Raw genomic sequence first — 20,265 nt, forward strand, 5'->3', positions numbered from 1 at the left:
CTTGATGGATTTCAGGTTGTGCAGATATGCCCTAAAGCTAATGATCTTACACTGAGGTGTCATCAACATTTTTTTATAAAGGAAATGATTGTGCCACTGGTGCAGTCCAACGTAGGTCAGATCCTGACCCAGTAGTGCATCATAACCCACTAGTTGCTAGGTTTTACATCAACCAGTCTACATCAGCTGTCCACAGCAACAAATAGCTTAATTATTGTCTCGATATTATGTTCAAAGTCATAAACTTGGATAGAAAATCATGAATAATAAAACAATTCATGTTTATTTTGCTTCTTGACATTTAAAAGCTTCTGAATTTTCAGCACAACATTGTAAAGCCACAGCCGAGCTGAGGTTCTGCACTTCTTACAGGATGGGGTCCCCAGTGTGGTGCCACGGGCACCATGCAGCCCACTAACACCTTACCTGGCACCTGCCAAGTGTTTTCAGAAAGTGCATGGGGCCAGATAGGACTGTTGCACGGCGTGGTTTCAGAATGGCTGTGCAGATTAAAATAACACAACTTTGATGGCAGCTGCCAGCACAATGTTGGTTTTTAGTCTCTGACTCCTCTGCATTTTAAAAATTCCCCCTTTTCTTCCTGCACTGGGAATTTCTCTCTCTCTCTCTCTGTGCGTGCGTGTGTGCTTCCATCTCTTGTGGCAGCCATTTTGTGACTGTGCCCACCACCCTGTGTAAGAATTCCAAAGGTGCTTACAGGATCAAAAATATTAAGGCCCCTTATTACAGAACACCTGTGGTACACCCAGGAATTTTCCACCAGAAGCATTCTGGTTGTATTGTTGCTGTGACATGTGACATCATTATAACTTCTAAGCAATTACTAGGATGTTATAATAAGAACGGAGCTGAGGTATTGATAGCTGCTTTGTATTATTTTTACAGTGATGCAGGGTCCTAGATTGACATTGCAAAAGATATCAAACTTGTTTATACACAGAGAGCAAGAACAGTCACAATTACCATAGTTAATCAATTTTGGAAATCATCACACACAAAATCCTGAGTCTGTTCCATTAGTCTTTTCAGAATAATTATGCATCCTATTTCTATTAAGGTGGCTGTCTGCATATTTGCATGTTAAATACACTGCCTGGAAATAGAAGAAGAAGAGATTGGATTTATACCCCACCCTTCACTCGGAGTCTCAGAGTGGTTTACAATCTCCTTTCCCTTCCCCTCCCCACAACAGACACCCTGTGAGGAAGGTGGGACTGAGAGCTCTTTTGAGAACTGTCCTTGAGAGAACAGCTCTGACAGAACTATGGCTTGCCCAAGGTCATCCAGGAGCTTTAAGTGGAGGAGTGGGGAATCAAACCCGGTTCTCCCAGATTAGAGTTCACGCACTTAACCACGACACCAAACTGGCTCAGTATTAGATGCTAAGACAGTAGCAATGATGGTAGTTTATAGTCAGGCCCATAGCCACGGTAGGGCTATTTGTAGGGTTGCCAATCTTTCTTACCGGTGGGGGAGCCTTGCTGGGCTCCGGGAGCCGTCCGTTGACGTGCGCACTGCCAGCACATCACCGGAAGTGACGTGTGACGTCGATCACGTTGAGGGCGTGGCCCCGATCATTGGAGGAAAAACCATAGAGTTTTCCCTCCGATGATTGGGGCCACGCCCCCAACGTGATTGACGTGGTTGCATCACTTCTGGTGACGCAGCCATGCCGCGCTTCGGGAGGCAGAGCCCCCCGGGGCCCGATTCCATGGGGGTGGGAATTGGGCCTCCGGAGCGGAGGTTTACCCGCCCCACTTGGCAGCCCTAGCTATTTGGGGCTCTGCCCCCCTCCTTAAAGGACAAGACCCACAAGATCACCTTGTCATTTTTAAAAAAAATTATTTTAACCATTAAAAAAAATAGAAGGTGCACGCTCCCACACCTTGCTGTGGCTATTTGGGCTCCTGGTCCTTGGAGCAGGTGACTGTGCTCTTGTTCTTGGCTGGCCCACTGCAGCCATGGCTCTGGCCTGGGGGAGAGGGCCAGCCCCGCCACAGTTCACCACCCAGCCAACTGAGTGCAAAGGGGGCTGCAGGCAGAGGAGAAGGAAGTGAGGGGGAGAAGCGGGCAAGGTTGCCTCCCCCAAGAAGAGCCGCGGCAGTGACAAAAAGTTGCTGCAAGGATTGAAAAAGAAAAGGCCTGGGGGCTTTCTGTTGAGCATGCAATTGCTGCTTTCTCTTTTTTGGGAGGTGGTGGTGGTGGCCCACTTCCCCCCCAGAAGACTGGCATGAATCATCTCCCCAGCCACGCAGGCTGCTGAGCATGTGGATTCCTGGCAAAGCCACTAGCTTGGCCAGGAGTCACCTTGATGGGAGACCAAAGAGTGGGGTGGTGGCGGCAGCAGCAGCTGCTGTTCTGATGCACCAGAGGAGCTGCAAATTGCTGGAGATATTTGGGAAGGGGATCAGAGGAGGAGGAGGAGGAGGAACACTTTGCCCATGTCCTGGTAAGTCTGCAAGAAGCTCCATCCACCTTCCCCACACACTTCCAGCCCCACCAGATTTTTTTTTTGCCCCACAAGCCATAAAATCCTGGCCATGGACCTGTTTATATAGTTGCTTCAGGAATTGCAGGAACTCATTGTGCTGGACTCGTATAATGTAATAGCTTACCATTGGAAATCAGAGCAATCAGACATAAAATCAAATATATTGTGTATTCACAATTTGTGTAGAATTAAGGCTCATGCTTTACTCCAGCAGATTTAGCAGCCAAGCATTAGCAGCTGTTGGTAAGAGTTATTTTCCATTGAAACAGAGGCAGTATGCCTCTTCATATCTGTTGCTGGGAAGTGTGATGGGCAGGAGGATGGTGTTGCAGGCTTCCTAGAGGCGCTTCCGTGCACTTCCTAGAGGCAGCTGGTTGGCCACTGTGTGAATAGAATCCTGGACTAAATGGGCCTTTTGTTTGATCCAGCATGACTCTTCTTACATTCTACATAAAAGGCTTAGACTTTTAAAAATATTGAAAGAATGAAATAATAATATATTACACCTCAAAACCTAGGGGGTTGGATCCAGTGGTAATTTTCACTGATGGAAAGGATTTCCATTAGTGGTATGGGATTTTTGGCCTCTCTATCCTGCTGCAGTGCCAAATGCTCCCTGGAGAACTCTAGGAATAACACTGGGTTGAGTTGGAGGTCTACAGTAGAAAGGTAAAACCATAAAAATAAAAAGTCCCCCTATTCCACTGGCAGAATGTACAACTAGATCCAACCATAGGATTGAGTTTAAAAGAACACAGGTTGTCTGCAGGTTTGCCATCTTTAAATGACAATAAGATCATAATGAAAACCAATGAAATGGGAAGAAGAGAAGAAGAGATTGGATTTATACCCCACCCTCTACTCGGCGTCTCAGAGCGGCTTACAAACTCTATTACCTTCCCCACCCAACAACAGACACCCTGTGAGGTAGGCGGGGCTGAGAGAGCTCTTTCAAGAACTGCTCTTTTAAGAATAGCTCTGACAGAACTATGGCTTGCCCAAGGTCATCCAGCAGCTACAAGTGGAGAAGTGGGGAATCAAACCCAGTTTTCCCAGATTAAAGTTCATGCACTTAACCACTACTCTAAAATGAGCAATAGGCTTAGATCAGATAAAAGGAAGTACTTCTTCACTCAAAGAGTAATTAACATGTGGAATTCACTGCTGCAGGAAGTGGTGGCGGCTACAAGCATAGACTGTTTCAAGGAGGGATAGGAGCATATGGAGCAGAAGTCCATCAGTGGCTATTAGCTACAATGTATAGATGGAACACTATGTCTGGGGCAGTGATGCTCTGTATTCTTGGTGTTTGGGGGGGCAACAGTGGGGGGGCTTCTGGAGTTCTGGCCCCACTGGTGGACCTCCTGATGGCACCTGGGTTTTGGCCACTGTGTGACACATAGTGTTGGTCTGGATGGGCCACTGGCCAGATCCAATATGGCTTCTCTAATGTTCTTAAGAGAGAAGGAATGGAAAAGGGCAGAGAAAGGAGAAGGCGAGACCAAGATTTGTAAATATGGAAGAGGAGATTAATTTTCAGACACTGACCATAAATGTAGTCTTGTTTATCCACATGACCAGTGGTGGTGGTGATTATCCAAAACATAAAAACAATAGAAAAGGCCAAACTGTTAACACAGGGTAAATTTAACATGGAGTTACAGTAGGTAGAGGACCTGAAGTGATAGAAAAAGCAGGGCTTTTTTTTCTTGGGGAATGTGCCAGAATGGAGTTCCTGAACCTCTTCGACAAAATTCTTTTAAAAATGTTTAAAAGTTCATGATTTTTCAGTATACAGAATGAAAACTTCATTTCCCTCTTAAGAGTTCTGGCACCGCTTAAAAAAAAAAAAAGCCCTGAGAAAAAGCATTGTTTATAGGAATACTTGCCAGGAAGTAGATAACAGAATTTTTGTTCAACCAAGTTTTTAATACTTGGGTGTACCTATATTTTGAAATGGGAAAATGTTAGTATTTGGAATGGTAGCATTCAAAGTCAAATTGGCCCTTGTCTTCTGAATTAAAGCTGAAAGCTGCAGCCAACCATATGCATATGGTGCTTAAGGTAAAGGTAAAGGTTCCCTTGCTCCATTAAAGTCTGAGAATACTACCTGAAAGGGGGCTGCCTTAGATGAAGAAATAAACTCTTTAGGCTCCTTTGGCATAAAAGCAGCACACTTGAAGTCTGGAACTTTAGTTTAGGGGGGGAAGATGACTAAAGGGGGGGTATAAGAGTCTATAAAATTACGCGTCTGGTGGAGAAACTGGATAGAGAGAACTTTCCCTCTGCATTCTGTAATACTAGAACTCAGGAGCACCCAGTGAAGTTGGAGGGCAATAGCTTGAGGAGATACTTCTTTACTAAATAATAAAATAGTGGAATTAACTGCAAATGGATGCCGTGATGGCCACAAGCATAGATGGCTTTAGAAGGCATTCATGGAGGACAGGTCGATCAGTGTCTACTAGCCATGAGGACTAAAGTGAACCTCCATATGCAGAGGCAGCAAATCCATGCTAGGAGGCAGCATCAGGAGTAGGGTCTGGACTCTATGTCCTATTTATTTGGCCCTCCAGGGCAACTGGCTGGCCACTGTGTGAAACAGGATGCCAGACTACATTTATATTCTTAAAGATGGCTGAAGTTGGCAGGATTTATCACACTGGCAAGCCATTCAAAAGGAAAAAAAAAGAGGGATTAGGTCTTTGTAGGTCTCCAGTAATCTTAAGGATGCTGAGACCAAGGTTAAGAAATCAAAGAAAGGGACTCTCCTGCTGCCTCTGAACACTGACATTTCAAAATAGTCACTGAACATGGGTGGCTTGGAACAAATGAAGGTTGGCACTATGCTGTGCTGAATTATGCTGTGCTGAATTATGCAAGATAAGAAGAACCCATATAAATAAGTAAACATCCTGAAGTGGGAGTAGCAAGGACAGAGGCTCCACCAGCACCTCCTGCTTTGTCTTTAGATTATCCTGTGCCATTTCCCCCAAGACTTTCCCTTGCAGCTGTGAAGGCCAAAAATACAAAACGAACAACTGCCCCCACATTTTTGCTTCTGTTTGTAAGTAGAAACTTGGGCTTCTTGCATCTCTCCATTTCCCCCAAGACTTTCCCTTGCAGCCGTGAAGGCCAAAATTACAAAACGAACAACTGCCCCCACAATTTTGCTTCTGTTGTAAGTAGAAACTTGGGATTCTTGCATCTTTTCAGTTTATAAAATGTCTAAAGTGTGATCACACACGCCTTTAGATCCAACATAGGTGCGAATACCTGATGGATCTAAAGGGAGCAATCAAACAGCAACATCTGGGAAGTGTCCTGCAGTTGTTGACAACCCGTGCTGCTCCTCTGCAGAAGCAGAGTTAAAAGACACCAGGGGAAGTCCGGCTCTAATGGGTTCCAATGGGCCACGGATGGACTTTCCCTTGTCTGATCACGCAAGCACACTCTCATGCCATCAGGATGGTCTGATCATGCCATCATGGCTTGGTGCTGGTTCCCCCCCCCCTCCGCCCGCAGTATGCGCATCATCGCATACTCCATAAGGGGCCCTCAGTGTGGAGGTGCGATTCCTCGTTTATGCACATGGGAAACAAACGGCCAAAAAAAGAGAGACTCACCCACAGTTGCGTCTGATCACACAGTGACGGTCTGTGCCCGCAGCCCCAAAGGGAGGTGTGATCTCGCAACTGCGTGTCAAATTCCTTGGGAGGAAATAGCCTTGCTTCCCCTCTGCTTCAACTGGCACGTGTGACCGCAGCCTAAATATGGAGAGATGGGAATTGTATATGGACAGATGGACAGATGTCAGTCTTAACTGTTAACTGATTTTATTTTACTCCCCCCCCCCAATCCTTACATAGCTCAGGGAAGCATGCCTGGTTCTCCTTCTTCATCCTCACAACAACCCTATGATGTTGGTTATGTGTAGAGGTGATAATTAGCCCAAGATCACCCACACAGGGCTGAGCAGTTCAGTTTTATTGGCACCACTCTAACTCTTAACAACAATCTATTCCTGTCTTTATGGTGAACTGGGAGTGAACCAAGAAATATTAATGCATTTGCTGAAGAATAATTCACTGCTGTTAAACACAGATTCCTGGAAGAGATATTTAACAATGGAAATTGAGGACTTTCCCATTGTCCTTGAGCACAAAAGAGATGTGTGTGTGTGTGGGGCTGGCTGCTGAAAGTGTCCCTACTACATTTTTCACTTCTCAGAAGCAGTGAGAGCCTTCACATTTCCCGGAAAGAAAACAGACTCTTTTGCTAAAACAGAACATTATGACAGAAAATTACTACAGCAAAGAAGCTGAAAGTTCACATAATGAAACAGGTAGTTAAGATTTTCAATCCCCACTGAAACTGTATTTGCCACCTTTAATTAACAGGGTTACATGATTTTCAAGTGCTCCAGCACTAGGTTTCAAAGGTTAATTCAACTGTCGTGAAAGAGAAATTGACTCAGTGGCTAAAGAATGACAGCTTCAGTCTATAACCGCTTAAAGGCCACTATGTGAATTGGCCTTTACCTTCTTGCAAGTGTGGTACATTCCCCTGTGAGCATTAAGCAGCTAATCGTGATAAAAACATGGCCTTCTTAATATATGCTGATGAAAACATTGGAGCAGAGTGGGGGAATTAAATAGAGACCTTTTAGTGGCAAAACTTGTAGGTGTTGAATATTGCCCTTGATGCAGCCAATCATCTGCACAAGAAATGCCAATTTGGTACTTTAGCACTGTTTGCAGTGAGTGAATTTTCAGGTAATTCAAGAGTCTTCAACCTGAATATCAAGTGAACTGACCTTCTCAAAGGCCACAGTTCTACACACCCTGCATACTTGGAGTGGCATGTGGAGCCAATCCATAAGAACCAGTTTAGCCCCCTTCATCTCCACAGGGCTGCATCCACACCTGGCAGGCACCATGCTGCAAAGTACACAGCTTTGCAGCAGGGCCCTCTGCACCTCTAAGAATATTCAGTAACATGTTTCTTCAAGCCTACACAGGCACCTGCTTCTGTTGAGAATATGCAAAATGCTGGGGAAGAAACTGCTGCTAGATATTCCTGTGGGAGGCATAGAAGGGCTTTGTCTTAGAACAAATGAGCCGGCCATGTTCCTGCAGTTCAGTGTGGCATGGAGGCAGTCCAAATGAGGAAGGAAGGGCTATGGTTGGGGACTAGTCACTTGAAATGATTTTGGTTTTGTAAGCCAGATTCTCATGCGAATTGACTGAATATTGTGCCCTAGAAAAGAGGGTGAGCATTCTCAAAAGAGTCAGTGATTGACTATCAATATGCTCCTTCTTCTGGCTGACTGAGTGACAATTCAGCAGAATTCCAACCATAGTAAACACGAGGGCTGATTTCACACAACTTTTCCTGAGGAGGGAGAATTACCATCTGATGAAAATCACCTTAATTTTCATGTGGTAAATGGAAATTATGAAAGTCCCCCTTTATAATTTCCACACAGGAAGCACATTGACAACCACATGACTTTAGAGGATGAAAGTCCTGTGGGGGGATCTCAAGAATGGTTTAATCAATACTGTGCCACAGGGCTTCTCCTTTAGTGGCTGTTTAGTAAGATTTTATTGCTTCAACCATTTAGAATAAAACTTTTTAAAAAAGACTTTCATTAAAATGTTGTAAATGTCAGATGATGAAAAAGGCAACATCTGGTGTACAAAGATGGAGAGAAGAAGACATAAGAACATAAGAACATAAGAGATGCCAATGTTGGATCAGGCCAAAGGCCCATCCAGTCCAACACTCTGTGTCACAGAGTGGCCAGAAATACCAGGTGCCATCAGGAGGTCCACCAGTGGGGCCAGGACATTAGAAGCCCTCCCACTGTTGACCCCCCCCAAGCACCAAGAAGACAGAGCATCACTTGCCCCAGAGCCCCTATCTATACCTTGTGGCTAATAGCCACTGATGGACCTCTGCTCCATATGCTTATCTAATTCCCTTTTGAAGCTGTCCATGCTTGTAGCACCCACCACTTCCTGTGGCAGTGAATTCCATGTGTTAATCACTCTTTGGGTGAAGAAGTACTTCCTTTTATCCGTTCTAACCTGACCGCTCTGCAGTTTCATGGAGTGCCCACGAGTTCTTGTATTGTGAGAAAGGGAGAAAAGTACCTCTTTCTTTACCTGCTCTTTCCCATGCATAATCTTATAAACCTCGATCATGTCACCCCTCAGTCGTCTTTTCTCCAAGCTAAAGAGCCCTAAGCGCTTTAACCTTTCCTCATAGGGAAAGTGTTCCAACCCTTTTATCATTCAAGTTGCCCTTTTCTGCACTTTTTCCAAAGCTATAATATCCTTTTTAAGGTGTGGTGACCAGAACTGCACACAGTATTCCAAATGAGGTCGCACCATTGATTATATAGGGCATTATGATACTGGCTGATCTGTTTTCAATACCCTCCCTAATAATCCCCAGTATAGCATTGGCCTTTTTTATTGCAGTCACACACTGTCTCGACATTTTCAGTGAGACTGTGCAGTGGGCAGTGAGACTGTGCAGTGGGCAGCAAGAAGACAATTAGATAGGATAGTGAGGTCAGCACCTTCTCTCCTATTAAGTGTCATTCCTTGTCTGTCTCCAGATTGCTATTCTCAGGGCAATTTCCTCCTTCTTCTTGGAAGTGCCACACTCAGCCTTACCCTCTCTCTCAGTTGGAGATGTAGATAGCAACCTGTCTCTGTCTCTCCTCTTTCCTATCAAGTATGTTAATTCCTAAATGAACCTTTATGTACTTGTTGATCAGGTTGTGCACCATTGCTGTGTTAATTACTCTGCCAACAATGGTTATGGTGGCCGAGATTAAGCCCATCTCTGATTAAAGGTAGAAAGATCACCAGAGGCTCTTGGCATGGTCAGGCAAGAACAAAGGAAGAAAGATGGCAACTTCCTGCAGTGCACAGCATGGTTACTTGATAGATAGGCTCACAGAGAACAATTACCTAATTTGAAGAGAACAAATGAACCTTACTGAAACAGGATTATATTATCTAGGATACCTGACCAGGACATGCGGGGCACCTGGAGAAGAGCAGGCAGGGAACCCAGGCAGGTTTCCATGCCTGTCCTTCGCTTCCCCAGTCAGCCTGCTGCAGCGGTTGGCTGGGAAGGGAAGGGCAGGCATGGAAAAAAATGCCTCCTTCCCTCTCTGAGCCTCTTCGCTACAGCAGAGAAACTCAGGGAGGGCAAGGAAAGGGGGGGGCATGTTTAAATGCCTTTCTTTCCCTCCCTTAGGAGAAAAGAAAGACATTTAAACATGTCTCCTCTGCCCTCCCCTCCCCTCCCTGAGTTTCTCCGCAGCAGCTGAGAGGCTCACGGCGGGAAGGAGGCATATTTTCATGCTTGCTCTTCACTTCCTCAGCCAGCCCACTATTTTTTTTGGCATATTCATTAGGAAAACAAAACAATGTCCCACAGACTGGAAATGCTCAATCTACATTCCAGTTTCAAAGAAAGGAGACATCAAAGATTGCAGCAACTAGTGGACACTCACATTAATTTCTCACACAAGTAAAGTGATGCTCAAAATCTTACAACAATTACCATATATGGAATGAGAAATGCCAGATGTTCAAGCTGGATCCAGAAAAGGAAGAGGCACTAGAGATCATATTGCAAATTTATGATAATTGCTGGAACATACGAGAGAATTTCAGAAGAAATGAGCTTGTGTTTTTTAGATTACAACAAAGCTTTTGACTGTGTGGATCATTAAAAGTTTTGGTTGGTTCTAAAAGAAATGGGTGCGCATTTGATTGTTTTGATGTGCAACTGATACTCTGTACAAGAGGCTACTGTTAGTACAGAATATGGAGAAACAAAATGGTTTCCAGTTGGCAAACGGGTCAGGCAAGGAAGTATTTTATCTCTGTATCTGTTCAATCCATATGCAGAACACATAATAAAGAAAGTTGGATTAGATTTAGAGGAAGTTGGGGTGAAAAACATCAACAATTTGAGATATGCAGATGACTCCACATTACCTGCACAAAATAGTGAAAACTTGAAACAACTACTGATAAAGGTAAAAGCAGAAAGCAAGATATACCTGAATATCAAGAAGACAAAACTAATGAGGAATCACCCAATTTTGACAATAAAGAAATTGAAATTGGTAAAGATTTTCTGTTCTTTGGTTCCATCCTAAATCAAAAGGAAGACTGCAACCAAGTAATCAGAAGGCGCCTGAGACTAAGAAAAGCAGCCATGATGGACCTAGAAAAATTCTTAAGAGTAAGAATATGTTGCTGGAGACTAAGATCAAGATAATTCATACCATAGTATTTCCCATTGCTTTGTATGGGTGTGAAAGTTGGACAGTGAAGAAAGCTGAGAGGAAAAAAGTTGATTCATTTGAAATGTTTTATTGGCAATTGGGCCACTGCTGTAAGCCGCCCTGAGCCCATTCGCAGGGAGGGCGGGGTATAAATTGAATAAATAAATAAATAAATAAATAAATGTGGTGCAGTAGGACAGTTCCCTAGAAGCTAAAAAGACTAAACTGAGTCTATTATACTTGTGGTCATATTATGAGAAGACAAGGGTCACTGGAAAAGACAATAATGCTTGGAGAAGTTAAGAGCAGCGGGAAAAGGGGAAGACACAACATGCTATGGATTGACTCAGTAAAGAAAGCTGCAATCCTCCATCTGCAAGACCTGACCAACATTGTTAAGGATAAGATATTTTGGAGATCATTAATTCATAGAGTCACCATAAGTCAGAACCGAGTTGACAGCACTTAACACATACACACACACAGAGTAAAACCATGAGTAAGTAATAAAGATGGATTTGTCTCATTAGGTTCAAATCTGAATTTGGTTTGGGAAACAGCTATTTGCCAAGAAGTTATCTTTCCTGACCCTACTTCCAAAATATGAATGACTCAAGAATATCAATCATTTCCCTCTCTCCTCCTTCTCTCTTCCTTTCTTCTTCTTCCTCTCCAATTATGCAGTTCCGGATAGCTGTGGAGCTGGTAGCAAGGACTGCTAAGTATTTAACGCACAGGCACACTTGTTTAGATTCAACTTTTTATTTGACTCTTAAGCATCAAAGGTTCAGTTCTACTCACAGTCCCTTTTTCTGGTGCTGATAGGAGCCTTAAAGTTCTGAATCTGAGTGATTCATGTAGTAAAAGGAGCTGAATCTCTCTCGTCTGCTTAACTAAGAAGATTACAAACAACTGAGAAGAGGAAAACAGCTCTTCCCAGTTAAAACTATCAAAGGAAGCGAAGGCTGTATAAAACCAAGGTTGTATAAAACCAATCAGGAAGGCTACTCCTAACCAGCTGACCTTAAGGTTACCAAAACTACATTTCCCCACTATCCCTTATGTATTTAAAGATGCAAAAAACCAATTCCCTATATTTCACTATTCTAGCCTCTGCTGGGGGCAGCACACTCCCCATCTGGAATTCCATGAATTCCACTACTTACATTCAGTACTACTAAAATGCTATAATTATACTAGGCATAACTGGCATGATATAATGCTAACTACATAACTAGAATACTATAATGCTAACTAAACTTTAAGCAAACAAAGGCATGCAAAACTTGAGCTCCAGTCTTCAAGTTCTTCTTTGGTGCAAAGCAGGGTCACATCACTGATTGGTCTTGTGAAAGTCTTGGCTGGCCAAGGGTGGTCCCGAGGGCCATCACGTGTAATGACACAGACTTCAATCTTATGGACTAGTCCATCTTTGCTAGGCAAGATATGATCTATAAGTCCTATAGGCCACGAGTTTCTGGGCACGGTTTGTCTCTAAGTAGAACGACGTCTCCTTCTTGCAGGTTGGGCTCGACCTTTTCCCATTTGCGCCGACTCTGTAGAGTTGGAAGATATTCCTGCTTCCAGCACTTCCAGAAGGTGTTTGTGAGGAGTTGGACTTGTCTCCACTGTTGCTTGTACATGTCTTTGGACACAAAGGTACCTTGAGGTGTTGGCCATTCACTGTCTTTTGTGTTAACAAGGTTGCTGGCATTAGGATGGTTGGGTTCTCCAGGTCTGAAGACACTGGAACTAGAGGTCTGGCATTGATGATGGCAGATACTTCTGCTAGGAGAGTGGAAACCAAAAGGATGAGAGCAAAGGTGAGGATAGAATGGACCTTCATCTTAGGCTTCCTTGTCAGGGCCTTGAATTGAGATAGGGCTCGTTTGTGGTTGCTGAATGATCGCTGTCTGGGCATGCAGTAAGGGAATAGAACTACTTTCTTTCTGGTGTCTTTATGCTTCTTGTCTGTCAGCTGCAGAAACTGTTTGTCCCTCACAGATGGAGTGGGTCTATTGTTGTCTTTGGTCATCTGGGAGTGATCTACATGCACATCCCCCTCTATGACCCTTCCAAGCTCTAATCTCTGGACATGTGGAGTCCCGGGAGGTCCTCTGTTCAGTACATGGCAAGTTAGTAGATCGGCGATGTCTATTCCTAACAGAAGCAAAATTTGTGCATTGGAGTCCAGGATAGGAAGTTGACTTGCTATTGGTCTCAGATGAGGATGGTAGGATGCAACGTCTGGTGTGGGAATCTGCGTGTGGTCATTCGGTAGAGCGTCGCACTCCCACTGTGGTGGCATAGAGAACTGAGCTCCATTGTGGAGTGATTCGATCTGGAATCCAGCTGCTCACCTCCCTGACATGCGCTGGACCCCAGCACATGTGTTGAGGGCATACTGAGTCTCTTCTTCCTGTAGGTCAAAGAGTTTGAAGAATTCTGGGCTGGCCAGGGACTGATTGCTTTGTCCATCTAAGATGACATACATCTTTGTGGCTTTTTCTGGATGGCCTGTAGGGAAGACCTTAGCTAGACATATCTGGTGACAGGATTTTTGACTAACCTTTGTGTCACAAACCTGAGTGTAGCAGACGTCGATGGACTCATTTTGGCTTGTCTCAGATGTATGTTTGCTGGACACCTCTGCAGAGGTTGTTGTAATAGAGGAGCTAGGTTTGGGTTGCTGTGGTGGATCAGAGTCTGGGTGCAGGGCTGCGGAATGCCTGCTGCAGTTGCACTCACGGCACTTGATAATAGCTGTGCAGTCCTTAGCCATGTGATCCATGGACTCACAACACTTGAAGCAGAGGCAGTACCCTTTGATCAAGGCCTTCCGCTTCTCTAACGACTTGCCTCTGAACTCCCTACACTTGTTCAGCGGGTGCGGCTTCTTGTGAAGCGGACAAGAAGGTTCTGTAGGCTTCGACGCCTCTGCTGGTTTTGTCGCGCTTGATACCCCTGTCTTGCACACAGACACTTCCATCTTGGCCCTTGCATCTCATGAGAATGCTTTCTCCACATGAGTCAGGCCGAGGGGGGTCACAGTAAGATTGGGAATCATTAAGATCCTTTACCAACTGGGTGATAAAGCTCACTATGTATGAGAAAGGGGGGGACTCGTCCTGATATATAGTCTTGTAGCTGGAAACTGCATCACCCCATTCCTCCTTCAATAAAGGTGGTAGCTTCTCTTTGATTTGTCTTTGTGTTAAGCTTTGGTCAAGGCATACAAGACCCAGTAGCCTTGGATCTCTTTTCGCTGCCTGTAATGATATAAGGAGATCAGACAATTTCCATAACTTGCTAAGGTCCTTGCCAGTTATCTTGGGGAATGTCTGGAGTCTCAGCATGAGGGCTTCTTTGATTGCTATCGATGACCCATAGTGTATATCTGTACAGGATTAGCCCACCCAGGCCAGTCCAGGGATGAGAGGGAATCCTGTACTTTTCAGTACATTAAGCAACAAACCACGAGATGGTCTATACCCTCTCTGGTTTCCAGACAATTTGCCACCAGAACCTCTTTTCACTAGTCCCTGCTTTTCCTAAGGGAAGAAATTCCAAACCCTTAGTTGGCATCTGGGACAGAACACATTAGCAACTCAATCCAGAGATGCACGCTTTTTACCCTCCCATGGTAGCATATGTGGTGAGTGTTAGGCACAAGATGTTAGACTTGGAATCCAAGTTACAACATCAGAGACCATTAGAAATAAGAAGGATCTTTATTCCGTACAGAGCACAGCAAACAGACTAGGAGATTACAAAATAACAAAGGCTAGGGCAATTTGCCTTAACTACACATTAATGAAATTCATAGTTGCCAAATATAGGAACATCCAACAGTCCAAGTATATACCAAGGGATTTTGAAGGGAAATCCCATCTTGCACAAGCATGTGGTCCAATTCACAAAGCAGGTCTTTGTTTTCCAAGAGACAGCATTTCAGGTGCAATAAAACAGACAATGACAGGGGAGAGACTTACCAGAGCACGTATAAGCGTGTGGGCATATTTCAGAGACTTTAGCAAGTTTTCATAAAAGTAAACAATCCATAAAGATGGCAGGGAAGAGGGCAGAGAAAGACAAACCAGTAAAAGTGAAACCAGCCAGAATCTTGAGCCCTCGACCGGAAGAGGCCACCAAGCTTTCCAAAATGTTGGCAGAGTCCTTGCGCCCTCTGCTGGACCAGATGACTAACATAGAACAACAGCTGACAAATCTAAACCAGAATCTTGCAACTCAGCAGCTCCAACTGACTGAGACTTTAAAAATAACAGAGCAAACGGCTGAGAATGTGAAGGAAATGGGACGCCAATGCCAAAAAAGTCAAGAAAAAGGTGCAAAAGCCGAAAAGAAACAAGCCTCGGAAGAATCACAACTTTTACAGCTGTGAATGGAAAAAGCAAATTTGGTCCTACAGTTTCAAGGGGTCCCAGAATTAAAAGGTAAGAATCTAAAGCAACTCCTGAGTGAAGCATTAGCCCCAGTTACAGATTTGAAAGTGGAGTAACTCGCAAGCGAAATGGATGTGGTCTGTAGGTCCTATTCAAAAAGAATAGTCTGCCTGGGGAAATAGTGGCTAGATTCTCAAAGCGACATGTGAGGGACTCTATCCTGAAAGCAATTACAGGAACACTCTTGAAAATTGGGGACAACACCATCAGGATTCTAAAAGACATTCCATTTGAAATAAGAGAAAAGAGAAAGAAATATAAAGATTTAATCCTTTTCCTTCAAACAAACAGCATTGTCTAGAGGTGGTTAATTCCAGAAGGAGTCATTTTCAAACTTCAAGATATAAAGAAAAGATTGACTCTGTTTCCAAAGCACATGAGTTCCTGAGAGTGCAGCTGGTAGAGTCAGCTGAGGTCGAGAAGGAAGAAAATGACAGCAAATCCAGTGGTGAATTGGACTCGGTGTCTTCCGACGAGGACTCTCTTTCTGATAAGGGGGTGGCTGCCCCCAAGTGTACGTATAAATTGAGGATTAGAAAAGAGAAGACAAAATGAAGGCTGAAGGACTCTGAATTGTGCCTTTAAACTTTAGTTTTATTATGGGATGCTCTGGGGTTCTCTTAAATGGATAAAACACTGGATAAAAAGATAAAAAATTAGCATAGCTGACTATGTTCAAAGTAATACTAGCAATTTAAGATTAACATTTATATAAGCTGTTGTTATGATCTCCTATACTTGGGGTTTTAGTTAGTTGTGGTTTTCTTTTCTTTCTCCCTAGATGTAGTTACCCCTTCCCAATTTTTCATTGTAGTTTGTAGTCTATTTAAAAATGCAATAAAACAATCCCCTCCAGGGTGCTAAAAAAAAGAAGAAGAAGATGACCACCATGGGCAAAGTGAGGCATGCCCCTTTGGAGCTGGATGCGGAGCGCGTGAGGAACTCAGCCCCCCCCCAAGCATCTTTTAACTTTTCTGTGTCAGCTTGGGTGTGTGTGTGAGGGGGTGCCCCTCTCTTATTTAAATGCTCCCCAAAGAGCATTTATTTAAATACTCCCCAAAGTGCCATCTCTACTGGATACTCTGAAATGGAAAGCCCAAATGAACACAAAAAAACTGGAGCTCAGTTTTGCAATGACACACAGTATTAATTTATTTACTTAATTCATTTATTGTTCACCTTTCTTGAAGGAATTGAGATTAAGGGTAGAGAATGGCTTCTACTAATTTTGCAGGTCTGATTAGTTTTTGTTGCTGTATAATTTGTTTTTGGTGAGATAGTTCTGAGCTGCCTTATAGATTCAATGGCAAGTTATAAAAAATTGAATAAATAAAGGAGCCACCCAGAGCAGACAGCTTCTAATTCAATATATTCCTTCTCTGTGTAAATTCTACTAGTATTCGATAGGAAAGGATTAAACCTACTCCTTCCGGGTCACTTTACATGGAACCTTGACAGACAGCATAAGATGAACATATATAGCTACACACCCCTTCCACTGAGCATGCTTCTCCTTGGTGAGCAGTGAACTCACATGGGCGCCCTATGAAAGTTAAACCAATTTGATTAAGCCACTGTAATGAATGTTAGAAGCAAGCAAGCAAGAACAACTGAGAATCCACTGTGATCACCAAAGCATGGAAGAAGAGAAGCTGCAAATAAGTGTAATTAGGGGATTAATTAAGAGGATGTGCACGTGATAGACATATCTTGTGAGGACTCTTACCATTATGGAATAAACATGTGGTAGAATGGGATGCCCCCAGGGCATTTGGGAGAACTTCCATGTTCTACTGACATTTCATTTCACAATTGAGTGCTGCTATATTCGCATATCCCATTCAGCAGCATCCAGTCCCATTTTAAGGGAATGAGAAGCAGAGGCATAGACTCCCACAACATTTCATTTGTTTTGACATTGGCTGTGGTCAGAAAAGTATGACAGAATACTGAAACTCTACTAGAGCCTTTGAATAATAATGGGTCAGTGGGCACACCCTGGGGAATGATGCCTCTTCAATATGGGGGGGGCAGAATTCTGAATCATCTGTACTAATGAACCCCCCTTCCATTTCTGATGCTATCTAATGGCATCTCCTTATGTGTTTTTATTTATTAGTTTTATTTTATTTGTGTCCCACCCTACCCTGCAATTTGTAATCTGTCAATTTGAGGATAAAGGAATAATATTTTACAATGTTTTTATTCCATTTACTGAATATACAGAGGTTTTTTGAGACAAATTAAAAAGCCCCTATTATTCTTCCCACATGGAAGTCAAGAGAAAGTGCATAGGATTCCCAGAATATATCCAGGCACTGCCCAAGTCCTGCTTAGCTTCAGGATGTCTGCTGTATCATGTGGTTTCAAACCATATCTTGGGTTTTTTTCCGAGGCAAGAGGCATTCAGAGGAGGTTTGCCATTGCCTGCCCCTGTCTCATGACCCTGATATTCCTTGAGGGTCTCCCATCCAAATACTGACCAAGGCCGACCCTGCTTAGCTTCTGAGATCTAAGAGGTCTGGCTAGCCTGAGCTACCTAAATCAGGGCATGTCCTGGATTTGGGTTTGGATACTTTTAAACTGACAGGGGAGATCTTAAAATTCCAGGCATATGATTGGTGCAAAACTTAACTCTTGTATCTTAGAATTCTTGAGTTCTTGCTTTTGGAAGTTCCATCTGTCCTAGAATTGGTGATCTTTATTGCTTCTTGCCTTCAACCTAATACTTGTCTGTGTTGATACTTAAACACAAATCTCAGTGAGTTCATTGATATTTACTCCTAATAAGTGGACATAGAAAGTAACAGACAAAAGATCGACATCAGTCCTCCTAAACATACACATCAGAAAATAACCGTGCCATTCTATGCAAAGTTACTCCAATCTAAGTTCATTAAACCCAATAATCTTAGACTTGGAGTAATTTTGCATAGGATTGCACAGCAAATCTCATTAATTTAATGTGGCCTGCATGACATATTTCCATTTATTCTGTTAATAAAATGCTTCCCATGAATTACAGCAGGGGTGATGTAAATAGTACATGAGCCGCTTGTCAAAATCCTAAGATTCTTCATTGTATTTTCCAGCCAATACAGAACTGTTGTACCTTCACTTCTGTTCTTGTTTCTACTTGGTGTGACAAGCCCTGAACTCCTTATTCAGGGTTAGATTCTGATTCAGTTCTTTAAAATCCCCTTGTGTATCATTCTTTATACAGATGGCTAACAAAATGCTCATCGCTTCTTCACTTGTGATGTTATGGCAACTTTGCATAGCTGCTAGCAAGACTGTATGCAACTGTGAATGTTCACTCCATCTGCTTCAAGCTCCCACTCAACCATTTTATCTCCTGCCTGCAGCTGTTTTATGCATCTTTCATGTGGGAATAACAGTACTGGCCTACCTTAAAAGGGTGCAGGGGGATTAGAGCTGCTGTTTGTGAAAATCTTTGAATACTCAAAAGCACAAATATTACTGATAATAATAAACACTACCACCACAATAATAGTAGTCACAGGAAAAAATTAAATGAAAGAAGAAGCAACAGAGAAGGGAAAGACTACCTCTGAGTCCTAGGTGTTGGAGCAAGAAAGTGCAACAGATTACATATCTCATAACCATTAAGGAATGCTCATAAAGTGCAATGTCTGTTCTTCAGTCAGAATGTGTAAAGTTTGCTACAAAATCCCACTGAAATGCTTCTTAGTTAACTTTAAAGAAGACTACGAAAATAAAAATATTACTCATTATATGATATGATATGGGAGAGCCAATATTCTGCAAGCGTACTGGGCTAGGATATGGAAGACCTGGGTTCAGATCCCTGCTCTGTCATGAAGCTTGATGGGTAAGAACATAAGAACATAAGAGACGCCAATGTTGGATCAGGCCAAAGGCCCATCCAGTCCAACACTCTGTGTCACACAGTGGCCAGAAATACCAGTGCCATCAGGAGGTCCAGCAGTGGGGCCAGGACATTAGAACCCCTCCCACTGTTGACCCCCCCCAAGCACCAAGAAGACAGAGCATCACTTGCCCCAGAGCCCCTAGCTATACCTTGTGGCTAATAGCCACTGATGGACCTCTGCTCCATATGCTTATGGGTAACCTTGGGACAGTCTCTCCCTGTCTCTGCCTAACCTACCTTGCAGGGTTGTTGTGAAAAATGGAAGGGGAAAAACAATGAATGCTACCCTGAGCTCCTCAGAGGAAGGGAGGGATAAAAATACATCAAATAATTATTAGAATACAGCTTTGCCACCCAAGAATAACAGTATGCAGAGTGCTTAAATATATCAGTCCAAAGTCCTATTACAAAGGGCAAGTTATGATAATGAAGGGTATCCCCCCCAAACCAATTCAATGAATTAAAATGTTGCTTCATACTCTTTGATTTAAAAAAAATGTCACCAACTGCTATCTAATGAGTGCTGGTATAACTCTGAGTAAATATTTCCTCAAGAAAATGTGTTCCATTTGATACCCTACAGGAGCAGCAGATGCCGCTTTAGTCTGCTGCTGAATTGAGCCATTAATAACACTGTAGACATGTTTGGTTGTTAATTGTAAGGTAAACTTAAGATGAACAGGAAAGCAAAATCATGCATTTTTAAAAACTCTCTCTTACAGTTTCAAACTTCAGAGAGAAAGAAATAGAGGATATATGTTACCCAAACAATTTTCTTCGTATAATTTAGTTATATAATGCAGCTCAATACAACTCAGCAAATAAACAATACGACATTCAATCAAATTCTGGCAATCATAATCATAGCTAAAAGAAAGGAAATGTAATACATTCTCAGCAATGAAATGCTCAAAAGAAAAGCATGTAACCCACATAGAAGTCATCAGACAACATTACTGATACCAATGAATTCATTAACTTCATCAATGGAAAGGTCATTCAAAAATCACTTTTACTATTCATTTTCAGATTAGTGTTTGCAAAGTAAAGATCGCTC

This window comes from Gekko japonicus, unplaced genomic scaffold (genome assembly GCF_001447785.1).
Source record: "Gekko japonicus isolate JY-2015 unplaced genomic scaffold, Gekko_japonicus_V1.1 scaffold2224, whole genome shotgun sequence".
Classification (NCBI taxonomy): domain Eukaryota; kingdom Metazoa; phylum Chordata; class Lepidosauria; order Squamata; family Gekkonidae; genus Gekko; species Gekko japonicus.